A 27,801-nucleotide genomic window follows, 5' to 3' on the forward strand; every position below is an offset into this window, starting at 1 on the left:
CATATGTTTTTGAAGTCTTTGGCGAATGCTTAAAAATTATCTAATTATCTGTATCTTAAGGATTCTCTCTGCAATTTTGTTAATTTACTTGGTAAATGCTTTTCTTATAGGTAATGCTATGGTAACTTCCACCTGGCCCTTTCCAAATTATCGCAAATTGCCAAGTCTCTTCATACAAATGAGTGTGCTTTTTCTGAACTTGAACTTAATTACCATTCATTTTACTGCATTCATTATGACGGATTTCCTGCCTCCTTTATGCCTATGATCACATAGACATCACACTATTATTAGTTATACTTGGCCTTTGGTTACAAATTACACACACATGTTTGCTGTCAAGCATACATTACATTAAAGATCAAGCATGCTTGGACTTAGGGCTTCAACACAGAAACTGATGACAGTGCACAGGCCTGAAACCTGCGATCACGCATCATCTCTGCCTCATAGAACAGTGGCTGTGACTGGATAAAGTAACTTTTTGCAGCTAAAACATAATAGAAGATATCTCATGCCTCTCTCCCTGTTCATCCCTAAGACCAGGATGTATAACAACCAAAAAATTTTGCTTTTAGCCTTTAATTGAATGAGTGCTGCCTTTGGAGGCAGGCAAAGTGTTCTTTCAAAGTGCTTCACCCTACCAACTCCCCTCCCCCTCTCACTCCTGCCACATTTGTAATGTCCACTCAGGAAACACAGGATGGGAGGATTGGTGTGAATGCATCTTGTTGAGGTGGCCAGAGATCTTCCATTCATTCAGTGAACATTTAATGAATCCTTATTACGTGCTAGGCTCCTTGCTAAACATCAGGGCACACAGTGGTGAGTGTAGTACCTAGCCCAATGGAGTTTTGACTCATTCTGAAGCAAGACAGTAAGCAAATGAGAGTCACATAGTAAGCAAATGTCCTTTTAATGTACAAAAAGGGAAGGGAGAAACAATGTGTGTGTGTGTGTGTAAAAAGTAACATTATATGTATATATTGTATATGCATGTTTATATTATTTGATGACACAAAATTTGAAAACTGTGCATTAGAAATAGCACAAGAAAAATGGAAAGGCTACAGATGACAGCTTGATGGTGGCATGTATGACAGAAAAGGGTGGACTGCTCTTACAAATTAATAATGGACAAATAGCTCAATAGAAAAATGGGGAAAAAACCCGAACAGACAATTCTTAAAAGAATGAGCCCATCAAATCAACAATGAGATACCATTTTCACCAACTAAACTAGCAAAATATTTTAACTACAGAACTTCATGAGGCAAGAATGAGGTTAGAAAGACTCACACACAGAAATTAGTGGTATAAATGGTCTGATGGACGATTAGACTGTATAAATAAAAAACCTGAAACCAGTTTATGCTGCTTGAATCTGTACTGTCACTTTTTCAGAATTTTATCTTGAGGAATTAGTCAGAGATGTAAATAAAGATTCTTGTACAAGGATGTTTATTGTAGCATTACTATTGCATTAAAAATTGCAAACAACCAATTCCAAAATTAGATGATTAAATCTATTAAAGAAATCATAGAGTGGAATATTATTCCACCATTAAAATTCATACTTTCAAAGAAGAAGCATTTGAGAAAACACTTAAGATAGCAAGAAAGAAAGCCAGTATTCACAGTAAGAACTCAAGTGAGTCAGTGATGTGCACATAGCCAGAAAGGAATAAGTCAAAACAATGAGTGGTTATTTCTAGGTGATGGAATAAAGGAGTGATGTTTATATCCATTTTGCTTTTTCTCTATATTTTCCAATCTCAACTGTGAACAAGCATTACTTTTATAATATATTACAAGATTGTTTCAAATGTTGAGGAAGAGATGTAAATATGACCCAATTCATTCTGCACCCAACCTAGATATTTACAGATGAATGTGTTTTAAATGACTGTTTGTTCAAACCCTTTAAAGATTCTCAATGTCCTTCTTTTTTGTTCTTGTTCATATATAATTAAAAATTTTTTATGTCTTTTATTTTTTTATTTTTATTGAAGTGTAGTCAGTTTATAATGTTGTATCAATCTCCGGTGTTCAGCTGTCTCACAACCTCTCAAAATTCTGCTACGATATATCTTGTTCACAATTACACCTCCAGCGTCTCGTTGGAGAGTTTGGGCTATTTCTAAGAGGTTACTTAAAAAGTTCTCATCTTCCTCAAATATGTATTTGAAAATTTTTGCTGGATGTCTCTGTCACACCTGGGGTTCATTAAAGATGTAGGGCAAAGAAAAGCCAGGAAAGGAGGAGCATTATTTCCTATTTTCTGCTTGTCCACCTCTGCCATCTTATATTTTCAGTCTGTGCAATTTAATACCAGATGAGATTATCCTTTCATTGGACAGTAAAAACATGAACGTGTTTGGCAAAAATGCAGTAAGTCAATAATATGACTGGAATTGTAACAAAGACAAAGTATAGGAAATCACATATGGTAGACATGGAAAATTAGGCTGAAATGCAACTTTTTATAGCCGGGAAGGGGAATGCTTAAAAGATTTTGCAGTAAGTATTAAATTTTATGAGCTAATATAAGATTGGGATATAAACATGATAGTTGGAGACAACAGAACAATCTACCACATTTTCTGGCTATAAAATACATCCTTGGGCATGATAATGGAACTTAAAAAAATCGTTTCTTAAAAACACTTCTCATTTGGTTGAATTTAGAAATTCAAATGTATGTATGCGTATTTATAACTCTTGCAATGCTGTGGGTTTTCAGGTCAGTATTCCCAGGGAAAATTATTCTGCATTATGTAACTCATCATAAAAATATTTTTCAGACTTCATCTGGCAAGAACAGTTTCAGGAGCAGGTGTGTGTTTGTCTTGTGACTAAAAAGAGGTATTTTTCTCATTACCTAAGTTTTCAATATATGAGATCATGGAGTAGTCTCACTCATTCCGAACATTTTTATTGCATACCCAGTATGTTTCAGGCAATATATTTTTCTGATAATTCTGTTGTGTCCTGAAAATGCCTTAAATGGTATTTTGTAATGGCAGCATTGTTGGAAAAGTTCATAGGTATGTACTTTTTTTCAAAATAGCATCTTTGTTCTATATCAAGAAAGTAGGAATTGGACAAATCCTCTGGCGAATTTTATGGCTGATTAACCCCTGGAAATAATTTGCTTATTTATCAAATAAGAAATAAAACATTATCTAAAAGAAAGGAAGATGGTTTGTGTTAGTATGAAAGACTATGCTGTGTGGTTGTGTTTCACGGAACAGAAACCTTAGATGTATAAATTAAATATTCATAAATGGTTCAGGGTGGTGGACAGTGAAGATCTTTCCTAACAGTTGAAGAGATAAAAAAAGTATTCTTTATTTGGATGATAACTTGAAAGTATTTTAGTTAATTAATCTATGGGGGATATTAATTTGGCTAGATAACCCTTAGACACCACAAAACTCATATTCTTTTATTTCCCAGAAAGTTTTCATCTTCTCTGAGCCTCTGCACTCATGTTTGGGGAAATTCAATCTCAGAGTAAGGGTCGTGCAAATATTCAGGGGTCGTAAGGAGTCCAGCATCATGGGGAAAGGGTTTGCTCATCTTCAGCCCACACTGACCTTTTCTGAAATCTTCCTGGGCCAGACTTTGTGTCTTGGAACTCACCCTGGGAGCCTTCCAGCCTTTAGACAATGGTGAGGGGACATCTCTGAGAGAACAGATAAATGGCTTCCTGGCTATGGGAGCCTGGGATGGCACTTAGGAACTTGCAGAAAAAGCAAGTTCCCAGGGGCTGAAAGGAAGAACAGAAGATGTCCTTCCTAGAGGAGCCATAGGGAGGGAGTCACCAGTTGGCCAGGAGGCCTGGTGCTCAGATGTGGCAGGTTCTAGACCATGACTGTGATGCCCTCAGATTTATTTCTAAGTATCTCAGCTTTTTAGCCCATAAAGCCATTGCTAAACCAGCCCCTGGCTCTGAATGGCCTCCCTAGGCACAATGTGTAAGTGAGTGAAATCATTTGAGCCATGGCTGTGATTTCATTCATATAAATGTGTAAATGATTGACATAGTTCAATCAAATGAGGAAAGACAGCAAAATGTAGTCCTTGGTACCTCCTTGCAGGGAGAAAAAGTTTCAGAGTGGGGACACTGCAGAATGGGGAGTCTGATAGGAAACGTCTGTGTCTTCACAGCTTTTAAATGCCTGGATGCACCGTAAATCATCTTTAGGGAGGCCACCAAGGCCACAGGGAGCTTAATGGGGATTCAGCAAGTGGCCTCTGGTCACTGTTTCAGGGCCTCCTTTTCCATCATCTCAAGTGTCTCAGCCATTGGTCTCCTTTCACGCCTGTAACAATCTCCAAACCTACCTCTGCCACCATGAACTTTCCTCATCCCTGCCCTTCTGCCCCAGAGAATCTGAGACAACACATAACAATAAAGACCCACCCCCTCCCCCTCCATGAGCTGCCATTCACTTCAGCTTGGCTCTCATCAGTGCTTGACAAGACTTCTATCCATTTCTTCTTGGCAGGTCTCCAAAAGGGCTGTTTTAAACTACTCCTCTCTCCTTAGCTCCGCCGTCCTACGTACTGAGAGTGTGAGAACACAGATGTGGGCATCAATAGCTCGGCACTCACCAGCTGTAGGACCTTCGCCAAGTTTCTTAACTGCGTCCAGAAAACAAAGATGACAATAAATAGAACTTAACCTCTGAGCATCTAGTCTAAAAGGAGACTACCTGGAAAGCTCTTAGTGTATGAGGACAGGGCCCTGTGAATGTCATCTGTGATGGTGGGTAACCTCCCTCCGAATGAGTGAACAACTTCATTCCTCCTTTACTTGGAAGATGAAGTTCCCTTTGCATATTCTCCTTCAGCTACTTGATAATAATTTCCACACATCACTCTCTGTGTCTGCTTAATCTCCGTTTCTCTCCTCACTTCAGATGTCCCCAGCAGAGGTTGGTCAAATGTGAACAGAAGAGTAGGGTGGGGAGGAGATGAAATTTAAGTCACATTTGAGATTGAAATGTTTAAGTGACCTGAACTTTTAATAACTTGTTAGAAAATGTCTGGAAAGCTATAGAATCTGTCCAAGATGTAATTAAGAATTTTTTTTAAAAAAAAGCTTATTGCAGTTGTGGAGGGAAAAAATTCACATTTTTTAACTTTACCAACTTGATTCCTCAGTGATGATGATGCTGGTGGTGGTGATGATGATGGTGGGTGATGGCTAAGTGCATCAGGATAGGTCTTCATGGTTATCTGTGGCAAATTACTAAGCTTGAAAATTTGCTTATTACTTCATGCCCACCAGGATGGCTATAATTAGAAATACAGACAATAACAGTTATTGGTGAGGATGTGAAGAAACTGGAATACTCACACATTACTGGTGAGAACATAAAATGGTGCAGCCACTTTGGAAAATAGTTTGGCAGCTCCTCAAAATGTTAAGCGTAGAGTTACCACGTGACCTAGCCGTTCTATTCCTAGGTATCTAGGAGAAATGAAAACATATGTCCACACAAAAACTGGTCCACAGGTGTTCACAGCAACATTATTCATAATAGCCAAAACGTAGAAACAATCCAAATGTCCATCAACTGATGAATGGATAAACAAAATGTGATAGCCCTATAATGGAATATTATTCAGCCATAAAAGGAATGATGTACTAGTCCATGCTACCACATGGATGAGCCTCAAAAACATTATGCTCAGTGAAAGAAGCAAGTCACAAAGCCTAAATATTGTATAGTCCCATTTATATGAAATGTCCAGAATAGGTAAATCTAGAAAGACAGCAAGTAGATTAGTGAGTTCCTAGAGCTGAGTGTAGGGTTGGGTGGGAAGTGACTGCTAATGGGTACGAGGTTTCCTTTTGGAGTGACAAAAATATTCTAAATTTAGATTATGGCCATGACTGCATAATTCTGCAAATATGATAAAAAAAAAACAACATTGAACTGAGCACTTTAAATGGGTGAGCTTTATGGCTTGTAAATTGTATCTCAATAATGCTGTAAAAAAAAAAAACAGTTTATTTTCTCCAGCTTTTGAAAATAGAACCACAATTTCCCTTGCCTTGGGCTTTATGCCTAAATAAATAACCTTTACCTTTTTTCTCCACATGGCTCCACTTACCAGTCAGTGATTGTAATAGACATTTGTCATTTTTCTGGCTTCCCAGCATTTGCATCCATTTCCAAGTTTGGGGAAACCCTCATTTATGAGGCTTGGCTGGGTGCATCAGCCACTTCTCGTTCTAGAAATGGAAAATGTCAGATCCTTGCCAAAGGACAGAGGCATCAAACCTAGGCTTGGCCAGCTTGCCCCAGACCTGTCATCAGGCAGTAGGGATAGAGGTGAAGAAGCAGGGACAGTGGGGAGTCCATTCAGAATGAGGGTGAGAGCAGTGGCAGCCACCAGTTTCCAGGGGCGGTGTCTGTGTCAGTGCCAGGCAGTGGACGCCGTTCAAGGCATGACCCGCCATGCACAGGAGCAAGGGGTGATCTCACTGGATTGATTTTTGGCTGTGACTGAATGCTGCTTCATCTTCTGGTCCTGCCTATTTTCCAAGCCTGGTTCTTCAACCTTCTGGGCAATGGTATTAGCAGATGAATATCCCTCTAGCCAGTTCCTTGCCTCCCGTGATCAGTTTCTCTGCTTGCAACTCAGAATCCTGTTTGATACAATCAGCAGGGCAGGATGATTTCATCCCAAAGGGTCTCTGGGAGGCAGCCTTCAGACTCTGGAGGCATTTATTCAGTGCCTACTTTGTGCCATTCATTATCTCATCTATTCCTCATAATAACTTAGTGACACAGACACTGTGAGTCCCTCTTCCGTAAATGAGGAAACGAGCTCATTGGAATGAACAACTTGTAGACGCAAACCCAGGCCGAGCCTAGGGTCCTTTATCTTTTAGATCTTCCTGGTCCTTTCATTTTCACTACCACATCTCCCCAATCACATACAGAACAAAAGGCCCCACTCTCTTCCTCCCTGTTTTCTTTCCTTCTTTAAATCATTGTGGGCGTCACTGTCAGATCTCTTCCTAAGAGTATTGCTGATCCGTCTGGACAAGAAGCTATGCCTATTCCCTATTGTCTCGATGCTCAGGCCTCGGAAAGGCTTTACTGCTGACACCCCACATTTTCTTATTCTCTGCTCATACCTCTCACTAACTCTGAACAAGCCCATCTCATACCAAAAGGTCAAGCCCTGTTTTCATTTAGTCTGGCTCAATTGACTGCGGACAGTAGGCCCTCAATCAATCTCTTTAATCTGGAGACAGACTAAAGACGAAATATTGAATGCACTTCTCCATCGCAAGCCCCAGATTCTATGGCAATGATGATTTAGGGAACAATAAAATAAGCATCAAGCATCGGATGACCAAGTCTATTGGAATGTGATATTCTTGGCAGGATATCACTCCTGAGTGGAAAATGTTTGCTAAATATAAACACTGCAAAGACATGTGTACCACCAAGACTTTATTATTAGAGTCCCAGGGATTTTTATTTAGAAGCTGCAGAACTAGTAAGGCTATACAATTCCTGGAATGGAATTTAGGTTTACTTTCTGAAATCAATCCAGACAAGTCTTTTTTATACATGAGCCTTCTTAGAAAGTCTTTAAACATCTTATTCTTACTCACTTATACTGGTGGCAGAAAGTCCCCAAATAAAATCATGAGGTTCTGCCTGCTTCCTGCTTTAGTTGCATTGGAAATCTTCCAAGGAAACTCATGTACTTTGTAAATTCTCCTTTCCCTTTCCCATTGCCATTGGGTAGTTGGAGCCTGGAACCAGGGCAAAGTCTAGGGTGGTATTTGTGGTTCTGCCCCTAATTCTAAGGTGGAGGGAGGTGGTTTCCTCCACACATCAAGCAATTCTTGGACACCAACAGAGTTTCTGAGAATTCGACTCAATTCTGACACTATCTATCCAGAAATAGCATCGAATTCCATAGGTTAAGTCCCATAAGACTCCACCCCCACCTCCCCTTCAGATGCTAGTCGCACCTGTGCTTCTGATCCATTGTCTATAGGTTGGAGGTTTCACGACCCGCTCTTTGTACTTCAGGCACTAGTCATGGAGAACCACAGAGGTGACACAGAGAGAAGGCCACATGGTGATGGAGGCAGAGGTTAGGGTTATGCAGTTGCAAGCCAAGGGATGCCAAGGGTTACTGGGAGCCACCAGAAGCTAGGAGATGGCGTGAAGGGATTCTCCCTTCAAGCTTCCAGAAGGAACCAGCCTTGCTGATGCTGCTATTTCAGACTTTTGGCCTCCAGAACAATGAGAGAATACATTTCCAGTGTGTCAAGTCGCTCAGTTTGTGGTAATTTGTTACAGCAGCCCTATGAACTAAGATACACTCCAGGAAGGAGACCATGGCTTGAACCCCTTCCTGCCCTTCAGCCTGGTTTCGTTGAGCACGGCCCAAATCTACAGAATTTAAATAGAGTCAGCATATGGTGGTGGGAAGGGAATGAATTCTAGAGGCAGATAGCAGGCTGGGATTCTGACACTGTCACAAACGTGTCTTGGAGCATCATTTCTCATCTGCAAGGTGGGGATGAGGAGGGAAAGGACATTTATTGGTCACCAGCTGAGAGTAATTATTCCTCTGACTTCACTGGATGGCTGTCAGCTTTGGATGACGATGTACTGTGCTCAGTGGCCCATCCTTCCCTAGTAGATACTTATCTCCTTTCCTCTTCCCACCTTGGGTCACTGGTATCAGTATTGTAGGAGCAACAAGGCTGCTTGGAGTGCTGCTACAGCTTTGCTTCAGCTGAGGAATGTTTGGGACCTCTTCAAAGGGCAGCCGGTGGTTTCTAGCCTTGGCTCCTTGGGCCTTGCCGGGAGAATGAAATGACAGTGCCTGCTGGAAAGGCAGGGGAAGGGACAGAGCAAGAACTGGTTTATAAAAACTGTCTCCCCAACGCAGCCGTAATTTGAAATCTACCCTGCATATTTACTTCATATGTAGTACTATGTACATACAAAACTGATTTAAGACAATCTCCACGATGAACGTAAGCATTTTAACCACATTTGGTTCTCAATAGGAATTCAAGTGGGAAAGTGTTGTTTTTTTTTTTTAATTACGGTATACCCTTATTTGGATGTTGTTGCTTTTGCCAGGCAAAGGGGTGGATTGCCTTTGTTTTCATTTAAAAAAAGAGAGATGGTGTTAGCCATTGGTTAGAGGAGAATGGATTCACTTTTCCCCCGAGTGGAGTCTGTCTGGTTTATTCTGAAGCATAGGGACTCTCTGCATCTTCTGAAGCTCAACAGAAGACTTTGTTGAATCAATGTCAGCAATATTAATGTGCAATATTAAGAGGATTTTGCTGGTTTATAAAATCCTTGTGAATCGTGTATGTGAGTTACCGAAGGGGCTCCATAGCTCAAGTAATAAGATACACACAACTTGCATGTTTTTCATCTGATTACATTTTCGGTGTTGTATTATAGATATTTGATGGATGAAGAGAGTCAAAGTCTCTATTTTTAGCAAGGAATAATACGTCTAGTGTGACATTGGAGGGTGTTTTGTGAGTCCAAGTTAGGAAATTATGAGAGCCCCAAGGTTGGTCCTGAGTGCTTTGGTTATAGAAGTGCCCAGCATTGCAGTACCCTGAGTCAGGTGATGCAGGAAAACGGATGTGGGGCGTGAGGAGGGCTGTGTCCCAGCCTTCCGTTGGCTTCGCGCAGGAAAGAATTCAAGAGCCAGCCACAGTTGAGTAAAGGTAGATTTATTCAGAGAGATACACTGAAAGGCAAGAGAGAGGCCACAAGGTGTAGGGGTTGGGTGCTCAGATTAAAAGTAGGTACACACTCCAGAGACCGAATGTGGGCTGTCTCCAAAGAGGGAGAGAGAGGGGCGGCTGTGAGGCGCGCCGTGTTGCTAGTTTTTATGGGCTTGGTGGCTTCATATGCTAATAAGTGGAAGGACCAGTCTAAGTAGCCTGGGGAAAGGGCTGGGATTTCCAGGAAGCTGGCCATTTCCCACTCTTTGACCTTTTGTGGCTAGCCTTGGGACTGCCATGGTGCCTGTGAGCGTGTTTTTCACCATGTTAATATATTACAATGAGCGTATAATGAAGCTCAAGATCTGCTAGAAGTTAAATTTCTCATTGTCTTGAGCCTCAAGGCCTACTGGGGGTTGAAACTTTCACCATTTTGATGTTAATTGCTGTAGCATTTCTTGAATGGCTGTGCCCTTCCCTCTTCCATCCTGTCTCACAGGGATGATTAGGAGAAAGGGATGGTTGCGCCCTGTACCCCTTTGAAATCTGCCTTACTAAAGCTTGTGCCCCATCTCTGGGGGAGCAAAGCGGGGCTGAGGAGAGAGCTAATTGTACAATGGTCCCCACACCTCCTGCTCATCCTCTCAACCCCACGTCCCAGGTCAATCCCTAGAGAACTCTGAGCACATTTCTGTTGGATTCATCCGGGCTCATAATGAAATGGCATTAGGTTATCCAATGGCTGGAATCTTGTAGTTCTTTCCTAGCAGGGGATAGCAAAATCATGGTTTTTCTTATCTTTATGTATATACTTATTAATGAAGACTTACTTCAAATAAATGGTGACTTAACTGAGCTATCGCCATGGATGTCCTTAATGCATTTGCATGCTTGAGTGTGTGTGCATGTGTGTGAGCAAATCACATAAAATGTCTGCTCTAAAAGGCTTAGTTCTTCCTTTTGATCTGACAGATGCATATACATTGCGACTATGAACTTGTTCACCCAATAAAACAGGGGTAATGTAAGAATCTTCTGTTTTTTATGCCCCATCTCAGCATTACTAGGAACTCTCAGGCATAAGTTCATTGCTTAAAGGGTAGTTAAATAAAGATACTAAAAGGTTACCTAAAACATTAACCATGTGTTATCCTGGAGTTAGTGCCAATATCTACCGACAAAAGAGAAGATTAATCTCAGAGCCTTTTGCTAAACTGTAAACCGAGGCCCCAGTCACGTCTCAACATACTTCTTTGCAGGGAAGCTGTTTTATCTCTATCCAAGGTGGTATTGATAGACTTATGGAATAAGTTTTCTCATTCTCCAGAAGCTTGTCAGCCTTCCAGTGACATTTTTTCCAAATAATTCAGCTAGTCAGGGCCATCTGGAAACAGTTGTTTTGATGCCTTGTATCTTTCGTGTGACCCCTAATGAAGGGTACAGAAAGAATATAGTTTGAAGAAAGAGTGAGGTGTCCCAAAGTAGTATTTAATGCTCTGCTGACATTCAAACAAGTCAACACCTTCCTCTTTGGAATTTTATGTGTTAACACAAAGAACTGCAGAGGCTTGAAGTTATGGAATGCTTGCCCCAGAGGGACTTAGAGTTCCTATATCCACCTCCCATTTAGTGAGCCATATCTTCTGTGGCTTTCCCTCTAGGTGGTCTCCAGTTGTGGTCTCTGCACACTCAGGGAAAAGGATGCTCACCACTTTCCAAGGCAGTCTGTTTCTACTGTGAGGCCACAACAGCACAGGGAAAGTTCTCCTGTTGAGCTGGAAAATGTTTATGCGACATTTGGTCCTAGTTCTGCTTTCTGAAGCAACAAAGAACAAATCTCATTCCCCATGATGAACTGCATGGTCTAGACAGATGGGGAGAGATCCAGGGTTGGACCCTGCTCCATCACTTAACTAGCTAGGCAATTTAGAATCCCTCAGAACCTTGGCTTCCTGATTTCTTAGATGAAGATCAGAATCCCAATCACCTGGGCAACTACAGGTTTTGGACCAAATAATGTCTTTTAACCACCTATCACAATGACTGGCATATCCTTAGCATTCATTGAATGTTCCCCTCCGCCTTCTCCTCGGCAGCTCTTCAGACGCTTAAAGTCAGCACATTTGTTTCCCTTCGGTCTCTTTTCCCAGCCACTAAACTACAGATCAAAGGGGTGGAGTCGAAGGTTGGGACTGGAGAGGAGAAGGGGCCCTGGGAAATAGCTAAATCAGTGTTTGGTAAAGTGTTGGCATCAACAGGCGATGAGAAGGATTATTTTGGATAGCACATGGATGATCGTTTTACAATTTAAATTTAAATCTATCTATTTAGATGATGTTTCCTCATTGTCTTCTATTGCAGCAGGTGATACCGTTTTCCCTGGTTGATAATGATAATAAAGTTTGCTTTAAAAATAAGTTTATTTAAGAATAAAGGCAAATCAAGTACCGCCCCCCTCCAAAGCTCTTATCTTGTTTAAAGTCAAATGAATTTTAAATCAAATCCAAACAAATCAAAATCTGGCTGATTCTGAATCTCATTACCAAGCCAATCTGAAAAGACTAGATACTCTGTGGTTCCAACTGTATGATATTCTGGAAAAGGCGAAACTATGGAGACAGTAAAAAGATCAGTGGTTCCCATAGGTTCAGGGAGAGGGAGGGTTGAATAGATGGAGCACAGGGGATTTTTAGGGCAGTGAAACTATTCTGGGTAACACTAATGGTAGATAGATGTCGTTATACAGTTGTCAAAGCCCATAGGAGGTACCACACAAAGAGTGAACCCTAGTATAGGCTATGGATGTTAGTTAATAATAATGTATCAATATTGGCTCATCAGTTATAACAAGTGTACACATTAATGCAAGATGTTAATAATGGGAAGTTGGGGGGTGGGGAAGTGAAGTTGTATATGGAAACTCTCTGGGTTTTTTTGTCATTCTGTGAGCCTAAAACTGCTCCAAAAAGTCTATTAATTTAAAAGAAAATCTTGTTAGCTAGGCAGATCACCAGCCTGTTTATTCACTACCGTATCTCCATTTGTCTAGAGGATGTATTTCATGTCAAAAGCCAAATTAATCACATTTCTCCCCATAATGGTGCTGCTACTCAGTTACCACCCATTGCCAACCTCTAAAGTCTAATTAACCTTGGATGCTGTCATTGCTGTGATTCCCTACAAAGCAGATGCCAAGATGGAAACTTGTGTGCAGGAAGTTTATTGGGTGATGCACAGGAGGCAAGAGCTGTGGGGAGGTAGAGAAGAACTGAACTGTGATGCAGTCCCAACACAGGCAGCCCATCCCAGGGCTGGGTGTGGGCTCTAGTGTGTGGATGGCTCTTCTGAAATGTCCTGCTTCAAGGCAAGGAGGTACGGTCTGGATACCTCCTTTTTCACCAGTCACTGGGTACAGTCTGGCCCTGGGAGGTGGCTGTCTTCAGGTGAGAGCATTTCCTAGAGACAGACTCACCTGAGAGCTGCCAGCCACCAGTCCTCCCAGCAGTGGTTGGGGGAATGAGACCCCCAGCCTGGGCACACACCCCAGGATCCACTACAGGTGTTCACTGCATGCTTATAATTATCCTTGTTAATAATCTTTGTTGGACCAGCTAGTGGCCAGTCTTCATCTGGTTCCCTATTCTGACCCAGTGAGCGCACGTAATATCCATGTTTTTGACCATTCCAACCCTTAGAATGGTTGGGGACAGAGACTTGTAAATTCTCAAGCAGAGAACAGGAGGAAATTGACATTATCACATTACTTTAACAAATGTTGGTGGGTGATCTCAGGATGGAGGAGAAATTAAAGATAAGACGACTACCCAAGGGGCTGTCAAAGTAGCCCAGGCTTGTGGAGATGAGAGCTCCTAGTCCATGGCAGGAGTTGTATAAACTGAACAGGACTGAGATTCCAGAGAGAGGAAGAGGAGGAGGTGAGGGGTGCAGGACAGCAGGAGTTAATAATAAACTGTGCAGTAAATTCAGGAGGAATAGGTCTAATTAAACCTTAAGTCTGTGCTGTTCCAGTGATGTACACTATCTTTCCAAAATAGATGGGTGTGAGGGGGAATTACCAGGCATTTGAATGCCTTCTAGGTTCCAGTTGCTGTATTAGGATATTTTATTTAAGTCCACTCTTTACATAAATCCTGGGACATAGGCTTGCTTGCTAGATGAGAATACTAAGAATTAAAAAAACTTGAGAATATGTAGAAATAGTCCAGTCAGAAGTGTGTTTGGACTTAGGGAAGCCCAGTAAGTGGTAGCAGGGAGGCAAAATGACAGCTTAGAACACGAGTGGCTTGGTGCTGAATTCTCATTTTCTCCTTCCCGCCCAGGACAAGTTTGGTGCCAGGAGATGGAGGCTAAGTAGGGCCAGGAGGGCTGGACTATTGTCCCACACATCCAGCCCATGGCTGTCTCTAGTCCCAGGGCCACAACCTCACTCACTCTCCTTCTTCTCTTTCATGGGAGCCCTCCATTCCAAGCCAGCTTCTTTGTTCTCCATCACTTTTACTAAATGGAACCCAGCACAGCACCTGACTTTTGTCTCTGTCTGGTTTCCTCTTCAGAAATGTCCTTCATCAACCCATGCCATTGTATCCATTTCAGTTTGTTAAAAATGTTTCTCCTTCAGTTTGGGATTAACAGATACATATTACCTTGTATAAAAGAGATAAACAACAAGGACCTACTGTGTAGTGCAGGGAACTACATTCCTTATCTTGTAATAACCTATAATGGAAAAGAATCTGAAAAAGAATATATATATATATATATATATATCTGAATCATTTTGCAGTATACCGTAAACTAAAACAACATTATAAATCAACTATACTTCAATTTTTTAAAAAAAAATTTTAAATCTCCTTCAAAAAGGCTTTCCTAATTCTACTCCTAGATAAAGAATTTACCTTCCCCAAGTACTTAAATCCTCAGTGTGGTTATAGTTGTTTTATCCTGTCATTTCTTATAGGAGGTTCCCTTAGAGTCCAGAAAGCTTCTTTTGATGACTTTGAAGTTTTGGTTCCGGTGGAAGCTCTAATCTCACTTTTGTCCTGAATTAATCAAGAAAAGGCACAAGAAGCTAAATACAATACTAAATTTGGTATGCCAAAAGTCAGATTTGGGATACTAGTTTATAGGAAGGAGCTCTGGTTTCCTATCCATTCCCCCAAATCTGGTCTCTGGGGCCTGATGCTGGTACAGGTATCACAGGGGATAGGAGCAGAGCAAGATCCCAGGCTCTAAGTTCTGGCAAGTCCAGAAGAGAGGAATAGAGCAGACCAATTCAGTCTCACCAGGCAGGCGGAGGAGCCAGGGCAGTGAGAGGGGGACGGGACCCTGAAACGTTCCTTCAACACTGTGTCCTTATGGGGAGATAGGGGATGGCCTCCCTCTTCTATGGACATATGAGGAATGGGGTACACTGCCCTCCCATCCCCATCCGCCTTGAGTTGATGCAAGTTCTGATGAGTCAACTGGAATGTAAGCTCCTGGAGGGCAGCAGACCTCTCCCCCCTCTTCTCTTGTGCCCTTGCTCAGAAGATAAGAAGAGCCTCACGCATGGCATCACTGTAGCATATCACTGTCATGTGACAGCAGTGCTCCTTAGAAGAGTAGGCCCCAGAATGTCCCTTGTAGCCAAAATTGTGAAGCAAATATTCTCTTCTCTGTTTATTACCACACCCATGGTGCCCATGTGATTTCTACATAGTTTTTGGATGCTGTTGGGTCTGGACTTTTCTGCCAGGTTGGCTGGAATGGCTAGAAACTGTTATCATCTGCAGCTGAGAAGTCATTGAACTGTCTGAATATTTTCCTATGTGAGCGATTCGTATGTCAGCCAAGGCAGAAGTAAGATTTTAAATAGGCCCAAACTGTTCCATGATGTCATTCCAGGAGTGAGAACTGTGTGAAAATGCAAAGAAGTAAAGGTTTCTGTTGTGATAACTCTGTCATAAGTCTCTCCCCTTTATGTCCCATCACTCCCAAGAAAGTCTTACTATGTCTTCCTGTATTTATGATATTATCGAGGATTAAAAACACATGAAGCAGCATATGACTGTGTGATTCGCATTAGCCATTCAGTCCCCACTGGACACATGTATTCCATGTTAAGACCCACTGAGGATATTTTGGTTGTCTGTCACCTGTCTCCCACTTAAGATGGCATAGGAGTTGCCAGGCAAAATCAGGAAGCCTACTTACATTTGACTTTCAAATAAACAACAAATAATTTTTCAGTATAAATAGGTCCCAAATACTGTGTGGGACATACTTATACTAAAAAGTTATTTGTTGTTTAACTGAAAGTCAAATATTAATGGGCATTCTGCATTTTTACTTGCTAAATCTGGCAACTGTAGGAACCTGGGAAGACCGCTTTCTTTCTCCAAGGAGAAAACCAGGTTGTAGGGGAAGGTTTTAGTCAGAACAAGGGGGAAGGAGCATGTTTTTAGTGGTTGCCAAGAAGGTCAAAGTAATCCCCATCAAAATGGGTTCTCCCTTTGAAAAACAGAAGCATTTTGGAAAGGTGGGCATAAACAATGGACTGTGGAAGGTGAAGAATGAGACCGGTGACCCCATCTGTGTACATCTAGAAAACCAGTCAGCTAATGTGGGCAGATTAACCCCTGGGTGGTGCTGGCATCCTGACCATAGGCTGGGGAGGGAAGAAGGATAAGATTATGGGGAATCAGGACGGCAGAGCTGGCTGGACCGAAGGGCAGGCTCCTGATGGGATGTCTGATGGTCTAATATCCAGTATTTGAAGTGACATGCCAAACTTGCCCTTGGTTTGGGCTGGGAATAAAACCCAATGAGATCCAATACGGCAGGCCAGTCATGAGAGAAAGGCCTGCTTCCTGAGGACAGAGGGTTGGCAAGGGTTCAGATAAGAGTCAGGACTCATGTCCCAGTGGGGACCTGGAAAGCACGGCAGGGAATGCTGAAAGAAGCTGGAGGCTAGAGAAGGGGTTTCATGAAGACAACAGTTTGAGGCTTTTGGACTCTCGGGCTCCTCTTGACACTGAAACTTCCCTGCTGGGGTGGCCTGCGTGATTCTGGGTTTGTTCGAGAGTGGAGCTGAGGCAGCTCGTGTCCTGTTCGCTTGGTCAGGCTGGCCAGGAGGTGCCCGGCCCAGGAGACTGAAGGAAGAGCTGAGATCTGAATGGCTCAGGGGAGCCTAGGGGAACAGCCACAGATTTGCCTTGGTTTGTGCCGGGAATGTGTGCAGGATAGAAAGCAGGCTGGGTACCAGACACCATTTGAAGAAGCAGCAGAAACAGTTGGAGATGCAGGACTGATTGAAACAGGAAAGTACAGGCCGAAAAGGCAGATGAGTCATCATGTAAAGATAGCACTGGAAGCCACTGAGGTCTTCTTCCTTTGAAAAACAGACACAATTCTCAAAAGGTGGGAATAAGCTTTGTAGGCTGTGTGTGATCTCTGGCTAGGCTCCCACGCTCAGCAGGAACCTGTCCTAAGGAGGCTTTGGCTGGGGAGAGCTGGCACGTTGAGCAGCCTCAGCCCTCAGCAGAAAGGCCCCATTTCCATTAGGTCTGAGGTCTCAATCGATGAATTGCATTTAATGCCTTGTGCAAAATCACAGAAATAAATCCAAATGCACTTGGTGCATCAAAGCTGACAGAGACCAGAGTTTTGGGGAAGTGAATGAAAGATTAAAAGAGAGAGAGAGTCAGGGAGATAAAAGACAAGATACAGAAAGAGAGAAAGAGGCCAGACAGACATGCGGACATTCTTTGCCTTTAGTTGCACTGATTTACGTATTTTTGACCTAACATTCCAAAGATGATTCTTTGCTAGACTTTGTTACCTTATTTTTTCATATTTAAGTTTGATTTTACACAAAAATGTTTGCCATATGATTACCAGCTTCCGTAAGACATTCCTTGCTTGTGTTGCTTTCTACTAAGTTGATTTACATAAAAATATTGAAAACATCACTGCCTGGATGTGGGCAGTGTTGGCTCTAAATACTTCTTAGTGTGCTTCTAAGCACCCACGTATTCAGCATTTGAGAAACGTTCCCTTCAAATTCATATTTTCCCTCGCCCCGTAAGCCTGAACTTTCCCATTCTAGTCCTTGGTATCGAGGTGGTCCCTGTCCAAATGGTATTTCCTCTCACTTGATTCTTGTATTTACCACGTCTCTATTTACAGTCTTAAATGTAAAATAAACTCTTTCCAAATAATTTTTCACCCAGCTGGCCTTTTAACTGAGGCAGACATGCATTGTTCTGGCAAGGAAAAATACCCAACCGGGGGCAAAATAAAAACATTCATTTTCCAAAATCAAAGCCAAGGTCTGGAATTTCATCATCTCCTAAAAATAAACCATTTGAAAATTACTTAATTCATCACTGATTCTGTCTGGAAATTAGATATCAAGGACCCACGACAATAAACTCAGTTAGCCTAGAAATGCCAAAGCATGTTTAGTTTCAGTGCTTAGGTTAATAGACAATTGCTGTGTGTTTACAGAGAAGTTCAGTTTCAAAGAAGGCTCCAGTGGGTCAGCGAGGTGTAATGCTGAGAGCAGGAGAGCTCAGGACTGTGGAATCCGCTTCCGGCTTCTTGGGCTGATTTGTATCATCTAAGGCGAGTAGCTTAGCCTCAGGTCCCGGTGGATACTCAGATCTATAAATGAGAGTTACTTAGAGTTAGCGCTGTGGTCTGAATGTTTGTGTCCCCCTCAAATTCATAGATTTAAACCACAGTGATGGTATTAGGAGATGGGGTCTTTGGAAAGTGATTAGGTCATGAAGGCAGAGCCCTGATGAACGGGATTAGAGAAGTGGCCAGAAAAGACTCCCGTGTCCCTTCTGCCGTGTGAGGTTACAGTGAGAAGGCGGCTGACTGTCAGGAAGCAGCCTTTACCAGACACCAGATCTGCCTGGGCCTTGATCTTGAACTTCCCAGCCTCCAGAAATGTGAGAACTAAAATTCTGCTGTTTAGAACTATCCAGTGGATGGCATTTTTGTTATAGCATTGCAAATGGACTAAGACAGAGAGATAGTTAAGATTTTTTCCCAAATTCTAGATGCCACCACAAACTCAAATTCCCTCAGTACTAAGGCATCTGAGTAGTATAATCTGGTGACTCACTTGACCTTTAGGATCTTGCTGTGGAGAAGAGCACCCAACATGAATGTTAGCTGTGATGTCGATGAAATGTGTTAAGTGAGAATGAATGGAGATTTTGAGGACTGGAGGCAAGATCAGAGCCTCTGCATCCTCTTAATGATGTGGAATGCCTGGAAAACTGCAGTAAACAATCCTACGTCCCCTGACCATAGTGCTTAGCTGTCCCAGGCTCTTCCTGGACGCCTCAAGGGCTAGGAAGACTGTCATCCTGCGCATCAACCCGTAACCTAGTCATGACAAACCCTAGCGCATTATTCAGGAAGTTCCAGACTAGAAAACAGAACTTACTATAGAATGGAGAGTGATGGTTTACAAAATAAACATGATAGCTACTAAAAATAATACTCCTTTTAATTTTTATTCTTTAGTTTTTATAAAACAAATTCCAGAATGAAAGAGAAGGAACACATTGAAAGGGGTGAGATAATAAATTCAGTTAGTAACACACAGACTCTGAGGTAGACATCTGGTTCAGATGTTGAGATGTGAGGTGGATACCCAGATCTGGAAGGCATGAGGGAAGTCTGGGCTACAGAGTGTTTTGGAAGTCATTAGCTGGTATAGATGAGACTTGAAGCCATGGACGAGATTCCTCTGAGAGAATGAAGAAAAGCCAAGGATGGCCTCAGGGGAACACTAATATTTAAGGGGTTGACAAGGAGAAGGAGCTAGCAAAATGTATAGGGCACATTCAGAGCTACTTATAAAGTGGTTTAATGTCATGAGTGAAAACCTCAAGACAAATTTATATGCATATGTCGATACGATTTGTGATGTGTAATGGCATATGAAAATATAAGCAAGAGCATACATGTATGATGGACGATGGGTGTGTTTGTTCATTCCCTCGTTCACAGTAAATGCATCCATTCTTTCCATCAGTGTTTCCTGAGTGCCGACAATGTACCTGGAGTTACTCTCACCACGAGGGATCCAACAGTGAGCCAAACAGGTCAAATCCCTTCCTGGGTGGAGTTGTACTGTGGCGTACACTACACCACACTACACACACACACACACACACACACACACACACACACACACACACATACACACACACCACTAAATACTTCAGAGCCTGTTCCCCAAGAGGTAGAGCAGAATGTGGATGGGCCTTTGTTTTTACTGGGCCAAGATTCTTCATCCTCCCAAAGGATTGCCTGTCATCACCACCGACATATTGCTTTGGCCCTGTTGTTTTATTTGTCTTTTATTCATTTAAAAGGTTAACTGGATGGTTGAATTACAGGATTCTAGCCAAAGTATGCTTCCCATAAGGGAGTTCCCAGCTAATCAGTAAGCTGAGCTGGCTTGGCATCTGTCTTACATTACTGAGGAGCTGGGCATCTGCAGGCTGAGCTCATGCTGCAGTGGCATCAGCAAGACCTTGATCTGCCTTCATACCGTCATTGCTGGATGACGGGAGCAGCGGAGGTCATGGTTCACATCTGAGATGGCAGGTTCTGAGGACAAAGCCTGCAGGGATCACTTTCTATTGGAAACTCTTTCATTTTAATTCATTGTCAGAATATTCTAACTCCAGGTCTCCCAACTCCAAACAAAGTGAACGCAAATCTACCCTATATCTTTCCACCTTATTATTTCCCCCAGGGTTTGTTTTTTGTTTTTTGTTTTTTGGGTTTTTTTGTGGTTGTTGTTAAAATTTTCTCAGATAATTAGGAGACCAGAGATCTTCTCCATTTAGGGGCCATATATTTTGGATCCCCATTAGTTAATAAGCCAAATCCATCTCTAGAATTTTCTGTTTCTATTGATGACATTATCCACTGGTGTCTCTAGTCTCTCTGATTCTTTAAAGTAATTTCTAACCCAGGAAACTTGTCTTCCCCTCTGTTCTTTCTCCATTGTCTGGTTGAGGCCTCCCTGAAAGCCTATATGGCATTGGAGATGGGAAGGAGATAGTCTTTACGGGTGAGAAAATTATGCCCAAAGTGTTGGCTGCCCTGTCCTTCTTATTAATGAACTTGGAGTAACCCTTGGCTCCTTCCTCTTCCGTCACCTGGCATAACTAATTAGTTATATATGAAGTCAGTTTCTTTAAATACTGTTTGCACATGCATTCTTCAGCCAGTAAGTTTCAATGAATCCCTATTACAAATTAGAATCCAATACATTAAGCCTACTGTCTGACCCAGTGATTAACACTTCTAGGAACTAATCTTATAAATATAGTCACACACATGCAAAATCACCTGTTTGCAAAAGTCATTTATCAGAGCATTATATGTAATAGCAAAAGATAGGGAATCATGTAAAATGTCCATTAATTAGAGACTGATTAAGTAAATTATGATTCATTCATACAGTAGATTACTATGCAGGTATAAATCAGGAAATTTTTTATATACTAATGGTAGTGATCTCTAAACTATACTGTAAAATGGAAAAAGTTAACATTTGTAAAACAAAGAAGGGTACACATGCATTCATACACACATGCACATTTTTCCTTCTGTATGCATTTACTATTCCTGGAAGCAACATAAGTAACATTAGTTGCCCCTGGAGTGGGGAGTTGTGTGTCTAGGGGATGGGAGTCGTGGGGTGTTTTCACTATAATATACATTGATACCTTTTGATTCTTGAGCCATATGAACTCTTACAAATACATACACACATACATCCATTTTAAATTTTAAAATCCTTCATCTTGCATTTCAGGCCTTCACAATCTGGCCCCCAGTGATGTTTGCAAACATATTTCTGGAATACCATATTTTCCCCTGCAGAAGTCCTCTCCACTTGACGCACTGGTCTGCTCAAACATCTATCTTCTTCAGAGTTCTATCTAGAGCCCTTCAAAGTCAAACTACCAGGTTCCAGTTCTAATTTCACCCAGCCCATGGGTCCTGACTTAAAGGAGGCAAAGGAGGTACAATAGCAAAACTCGTGCTGTTGAGGGTGGCTCCAGCAATCTAAACACCTGCCTGCCGGAGGTCTGGAAGTGAATTTAGAACTAATACCAGTCCCAGATCCTCCCCACCCCCAACACCCCAACACATCGACCAGAGGCCAGTGCCACCTTTCTCCTCTCCCTCTAGGATGACATGCACGTGGAGGGCTGTTGTTCCTGCAGGGTGAGGTTCCTCAGTCTCCAGAAAGAAATCCCTGTCTTTGCTAACACGAGATCTCTGCAGACACCAGGCAGTACGTTACTCAGCAAGCCTGAAGACGCCCTTGTGGTCTGATGTCCTTTCAGAACCTGCCTTGACCCCAAAAGGAAGCCATATCCTGCAACTCTCTGCGATGTTGTTTGACCAGTCTTCAGTGGTGCTAATTTCATAAAGCCTGGATTCTAGAGGCCTTTCCCAGTGCAGAAGTTTTATGCTGTCCACATGGAACTTTGCCCCTAAAGTGGCAAGACTATCTGCATACTCTCTTGGTCCGTCAAAACAGTAGCAGATACAATGTGATATCAGAACTATTATATCGTGATAGCTAACAAATATTTAAGTGCTCATTGTGTGCCAGGCACTGATCCAAGCCCTTAGCATGCATTAGCTCGTTTAATCCTCACAATTACCCTATGTAGTAGGTGCTATTAGCATCCCTGCTTTACAGATACAAAAAACTGAGACCTACAGAGGTCAGTTCACTTGTCCAAGTCCACATAGCTATTCTGTGAACCTGGTCCATCTCCCTTAAACCCTGAGCATGCTATACCAAGGGACTTGCAAGCTGTTAACAATACAGTGATCTTCTTAGAATGACTTTTTGGTCTCTATCAAAGATTCCCCTCTTTTGGGCCACTCACTTTCAACTTGACTTCATGTTCAAGATCTCACACAGCTAATAAGTGGCGGGACCAGGGTCTGGATCCAGGCAGTCTGGATCCTGAGGCCAGGCATTTGCTAGACTGACTCTCTGAAGTGAGGCTGGGGTGATGGATCCTTTATTGCCACTCAGATCTTGACCCAAGCCCCAGTGCTGAGCTTAAGTGAACCAGGCTGTTCACGAAGCACAAGGTTTCTCCCGATGAGAAACCTTGAGGGGCTTGCCTTGCCTCCTTTCTGCCAAAAGGTCACACCTGAAGAGGCCCCGACAGACCACGTCAGCCCCCACAAGGAGGAGAAGCCTGGCAAGAGCAGGGACTGTGTTTCCTCCATGCAGGTTTGAAGATGCCCTTTGTCCTAGGGCTTCATCCCTACACAACATGGCCTGGTCAGTAACTGCAGACTGGACCCATCCCTAGCTCCCCATTTCTGAAGTGTGGGTGGGAGGTCTTATCCTCCAGCATAGGCCCTTTGGTGGAGAGGAGAAGATGGGATTGCTGGGAATAGTGGAGGGAAGTCTCAAGCTCCTTCAATATCCACCCCAAGGTCCATTTCCCCCAGGCAGCCATGCCTACCCACTCAGCCATGCCGACCCACTCCCCTGAACTCCTGTGGTCTAAATGCCCAGAGCCTGTTTGGCTACTTGCCTGGACATGTTCGGTTGGGCTATGCCCCCAACGAACTCAATACATTTATGCTTTTGACACATATTTATCAGATACCTCCTTGAGACCATGTTACCAGGTGGCAAAAAGATGATCAAGAACCCATTCCTGCCTTCTAGGAACTCACGGACCAGTAGAGTAACAGTCATATGTAAATGAAGACGCCATCACTGAGATGCATGGGACATGGAAGAGAGACCTCCTAACTCTCTGTGGGGAAACAGGGAGGGCTGCTAAAAGGAGACTGAACTTGACATGAGTCAGGAAGATTGAAGGGAGCTTCTCAGGATGACACGTGGAAAAAGAACAAGGCAAAGAGGCACCCAACAGGAAAGCATTTCAGCACAATTACAATGAATTCAGTATCGCTAAAGTACATAGCACCTATAAAGAAGCAAAGGAGATGGGGATGAGTCCATGGGCATGAGCTAAAACAAAGCACAATTTCCTCCTGAATGTAAGCTTCTTAATGGTAGAGACTTTTGTCTCTTAATTGATGTATCCCTGGTGCTCCACACACCTGGCACAGGGGAGGCACATGATATATTTTTGTTTTACATGAAAAATGAATGTATGTCAGGTCCAGAAATTTGGACTTTGTCCTGAGGGCTATTTAAGGATTTTAGGCAGATGGGTAACATGATTGGAAATTCATTTTGGGTAAGCACATAGATAATCACCAAAAAATGAATAAAAGGGCTCAAATTGAAGACTGAATACACAATAAACATACAAACATCACCCGTTTATCATACACGTAATTGCCAGTAATAAAAAACAATAAAAATTAAAAATGCCAGGTAAAATAAGAAAGTGCAAGGTGTACATTAAGAAAACTATAAAACTTGATAGGAAAGCAGAAAGAAGACTTGACCAAATAAAGAGAAACATCATGTTCTGGATGGGACGACTCAATATTGTAAAAATGTCATGCTTCCTTAAAATAATATATAAATTTAACACAGTTTCAGTTAAAATCACAGTAGGATTTTGTGGTACTTGACAAATAGCTTTTAAAATTCATTTATATAAATAAATGAATGAGGATAGCCAAGAAAAACTTGAAAAACCAGGAAAATGAGAAGGGAGCTTGCTTAACCAGATCAAAAGTCACTATATAAATCTATGGTAATTAAAACAGTGTGGGACTGGAGCAAGAACACAGAGAAAAATGGAGCAGCATAGAATATCCAGAAACAGAATCACATGTGCATATATAGTTAGCATATGATGATAGCTAATATTTATTGAGTGGTTACTATGTGCTTGGCACTGTTCTAAGCATTTTGTATTACTCATTTAATTTTTACAAAACTTTATGAAGTAGATCCTATAGTTATCCTCATTTTACATATAACAAAGTACATGTAGATTATGCTACAGGCAAGCTAGTGAGTGGTATTCAGCCTGTGTGACTCAAAAGCCTTCATTTTCAATCAAAATGAAATGATCTTTCTGAAGGTAAAATCCAGGTGAATTAAAAAAATTAGAAATTGGCAAGTTTGACTGTATAAACATTTAAAACAATAAATTGGAAAAAAGTTTAAAGGAAAATGAAAAATGAGGAAAATATTTGCAAAATATAGGATAGCAAAGGGCTACTATCCTTAATAGGTAATGAGTTCTTACAAATCAATAAAATAAGAACACCTAAATAGAAAAAGTAAGGAATCAACATGAACAATTCAATTCATAGAAGAAAAATACAAATGGCAAAAAAATATAAGATTCTCAATTTCAATAACAATCAAAGAAATAAAAATTAAAATGAGATATCATTTTTCTCCTATCAAAATGACAAAGAGTAAAAGGATTTATAAATGCCTAAAGTTGGCAAGAACATGTTGGTGGGAATGGTGTTGTGCCAAGCAATATTGCCTCAGAGCCCCAGGCAAAACAAAAAATCAGTAATACTGATTTTGCCTTTATTTAAAATTTTTGATATTTTGTCCATCATGGACTTATCTGCATTAATTTTGATTTAAAAATACTGCATTAAAATATTTATCTTGATTACTGAGGGTTTTTTTTTTAAGTTGTGGTACTGGGGATTGAACCCAGGACCTCATGCATACTAAACATGCACTTTACCACTGAGCTATTTCCCTTACCCCAACTACTGAGTTTTTTAAAATGCCTCTTTAAATTTAAAGTGCCTCACACATCTCATCCTAGTATCAGCCCTGGGTAGAAAAGAAATCATGACTATCTTTGAGGATGATTTGCAAATACAAATCAACATGTTAGATGTGCTTTACCACTAATATAGCAATTCTTTTTTTCCAGGAATTTTACCTAAAGTTATGACTGGACAAGTACACAATGATATATGTATAGGGGTACTCATTGTAGCAAAATGTAGAAGAAAAAAAGTGAAAAATCAAACTGGCCATCAGTAGGGGATTGGTTAAATAAAGTATGGTGTATTTGTGCAATGGAGTACTACACAGGCATCGAAAAGGATGGCATAGGAATGTGCCTCTTTAAAAGAAGAGATATCCATGTTGTATTAAGGAGTAAATAAAAAAGTGACAATGTATAGAACTATATATGTACAATAACCTCAATTATGCAATATAAACACACTGTTCCAAAAAAATCTCAAAAAGTAACATAAGTCTTTACTGGAGTCACATGAAAAAGTAGCCAAAGAGAATACTACACTTCACAAAATCTTACTCATTAAGGCAGTGCCTCTAAAACTTGACTCTCTCTCAAAACTATCTTTGTGATAAATCACTCCCTCCTTCCTAATTCTGACATATTCTATTTTCCCAATGGTAGTAGATGGTGCCCCATGTGCCAGCCCATCCCCCAGTTCCCCAGGTCTTGAATTCTGTAGCTCTACTTGTCACCCAGGAGGCCTGGTGCCTGCAGTATGTTAACTCTCTTCCCTAGGAGGCAGGTGTAATAAAATAAACAGCTATTTTTGTTTGGGGAACTCCTCACTCATGAGTCTGTCCCCCTCTCTAGAGGCCAGATTCTTGCTATTCCAGCCTCCCTCGCAGCTCGATCACAGACATGTGACTAAGGCTCAGTCAGCCATCCCAGCCCCAGACTTGGAATCAGAACCCACAACTCAGAGCATCAGGTGTCACACAAACTCCAATTTGCCAATGGTGGCAGCAGAAACAGCCATGGTGGGGGTCCTTGAGGTGGGATTCAGGACCCAGCATCTTGGAGTCATATCAGCAGGGCAAGCCACTTTACTGAGTCCAGTGGTGGGGCTGTGGTGTCTCCTCTAGACCAGTGCTCCAATGTGACTGTGCCTCGTTTCTGGCCGTGGAGTCTCCAAGCCTGCTTTCCTGGCCTCCCAGAAACTCTGTAAGGGACCTAATATCCTTTAATAAACCCCTTTTCTGCTTAAATTGGTTAAGTTTGTTTCCCATTATTTGCAACTGAGACTCTTGTTCCATACATATTTATTTTTGGTACTGCCATGTACACATTTTGTGGTGAAATCTGATTTCAACATTCATTATTATACCCTTTAGTTCCCCCAAAGAAAAACAAGCTTATAGGTCAAGTTGTTATGTTTTGGGCAGTTTTATTCATCTAGAGCTGTGTTGTCCATGTGACTTTTTAAATTGAAATCAATTAAAAGTCAATAAAAGTTAAAATTCAGTTTCTCAGTCACACTAGCCACACTTTGTGTTCATTAGCCCCGTATGGCTAGTGGGTACTGTATTGGACAGTGAGATTTAGAACGTTTCTGTGATCACAGACAAGTTCTTTTGGGACAGCACAACCTAGAGGGATCTTGAGATTTTACCAGCCCACCTCACTGAACCATCGAAGAGAGTTCAAGGCCACTTTGGAAATAGATTCATTGCAGTATCTGACCATATTATGTCATTTTTATGATATTTTATGTTAACAAATGAATAATCTTGCTAACTAGACCAAGGTATATATATATATATATTTTTGCACCATTTAAATTGTTCTTGCTTGCTTGCCCTCTGCCTTCCAACCTCTTTTTCCTCTCCCTTTCTTTGCCAAAGCCACGTTGGTGAATTCGTTCAAGTTATGTAGGCATACTCTCTAAGTCTGCTCTGACAGTGTTTGCCCTGCCAACTCCACAGGGTTGCTATGAGCATAATTATATAAACTGGGGGGATTTCAGGTCTGTGGCTGCTCTGGCATGAGCCCTGAGATGAGGTGATTCTATGGCCAATTGACTTTGAGAAATCAGTCAACCTTTCTGCATTTCAGTTTCCTTACCAGTCAACTGAAGACGTTGCATGAGATCATTTCTAAGTTCTCTTCCATTAACAATGCTCAAAAATTCTATTATTCCATATGGAATCCCCAAGACTTTATCATCTCTTCAAGGGAGCTGAGAATAGAGTTCTGAGGCTGGTGGGCACTGCGTCAGGGAGATGAGTTGAGAATAATCTAGAATGAGCCTTTATT

At 41.6% G+C, this 27,801-nt stretch overlaps 1 protein-coding gene and 1 long non-coding RNA gene across 3 annotated transcripts in view; one reads left to right on the forward strand and one right to left on the reverse strand.

Moving 5' to 3' along the window:
* Positions 1–27,801, forward strand: part of PALM2AKAP2 (PALM2 and AKAP2 fusion) — a 418,898-nt gene that overhangs the window by 33,356 nt on the left and 357,741 nt on the right. The window lies entirely within an intron of this gene.
* On the reverse strand, positions 18,192–27,698 carry LOC140695881 (uncharacterized). Its single transcript, XR_012071719.1, has 2 exons — positions 27,610–27,698; positions 18,192–18,418 (listed from the first exon to the last, which is right to left on the reverse strand). It is a non-coding gene; the product is annotated as an uncharacterized lncRNA (long non-coding RNA).

This window comes from Vicugna pacos, chromosome 4 (assembly GCF_048564905.1).
Source record: "Vicugna pacos chromosome 4, VicPac4, whole genome shotgun sequence".
Taxonomy (NCBI): domain Eukaryota; kingdom Metazoa; phylum Chordata; class Mammalia; order Artiodactyla; family Camelidae; genus Vicugna; species Vicugna pacos.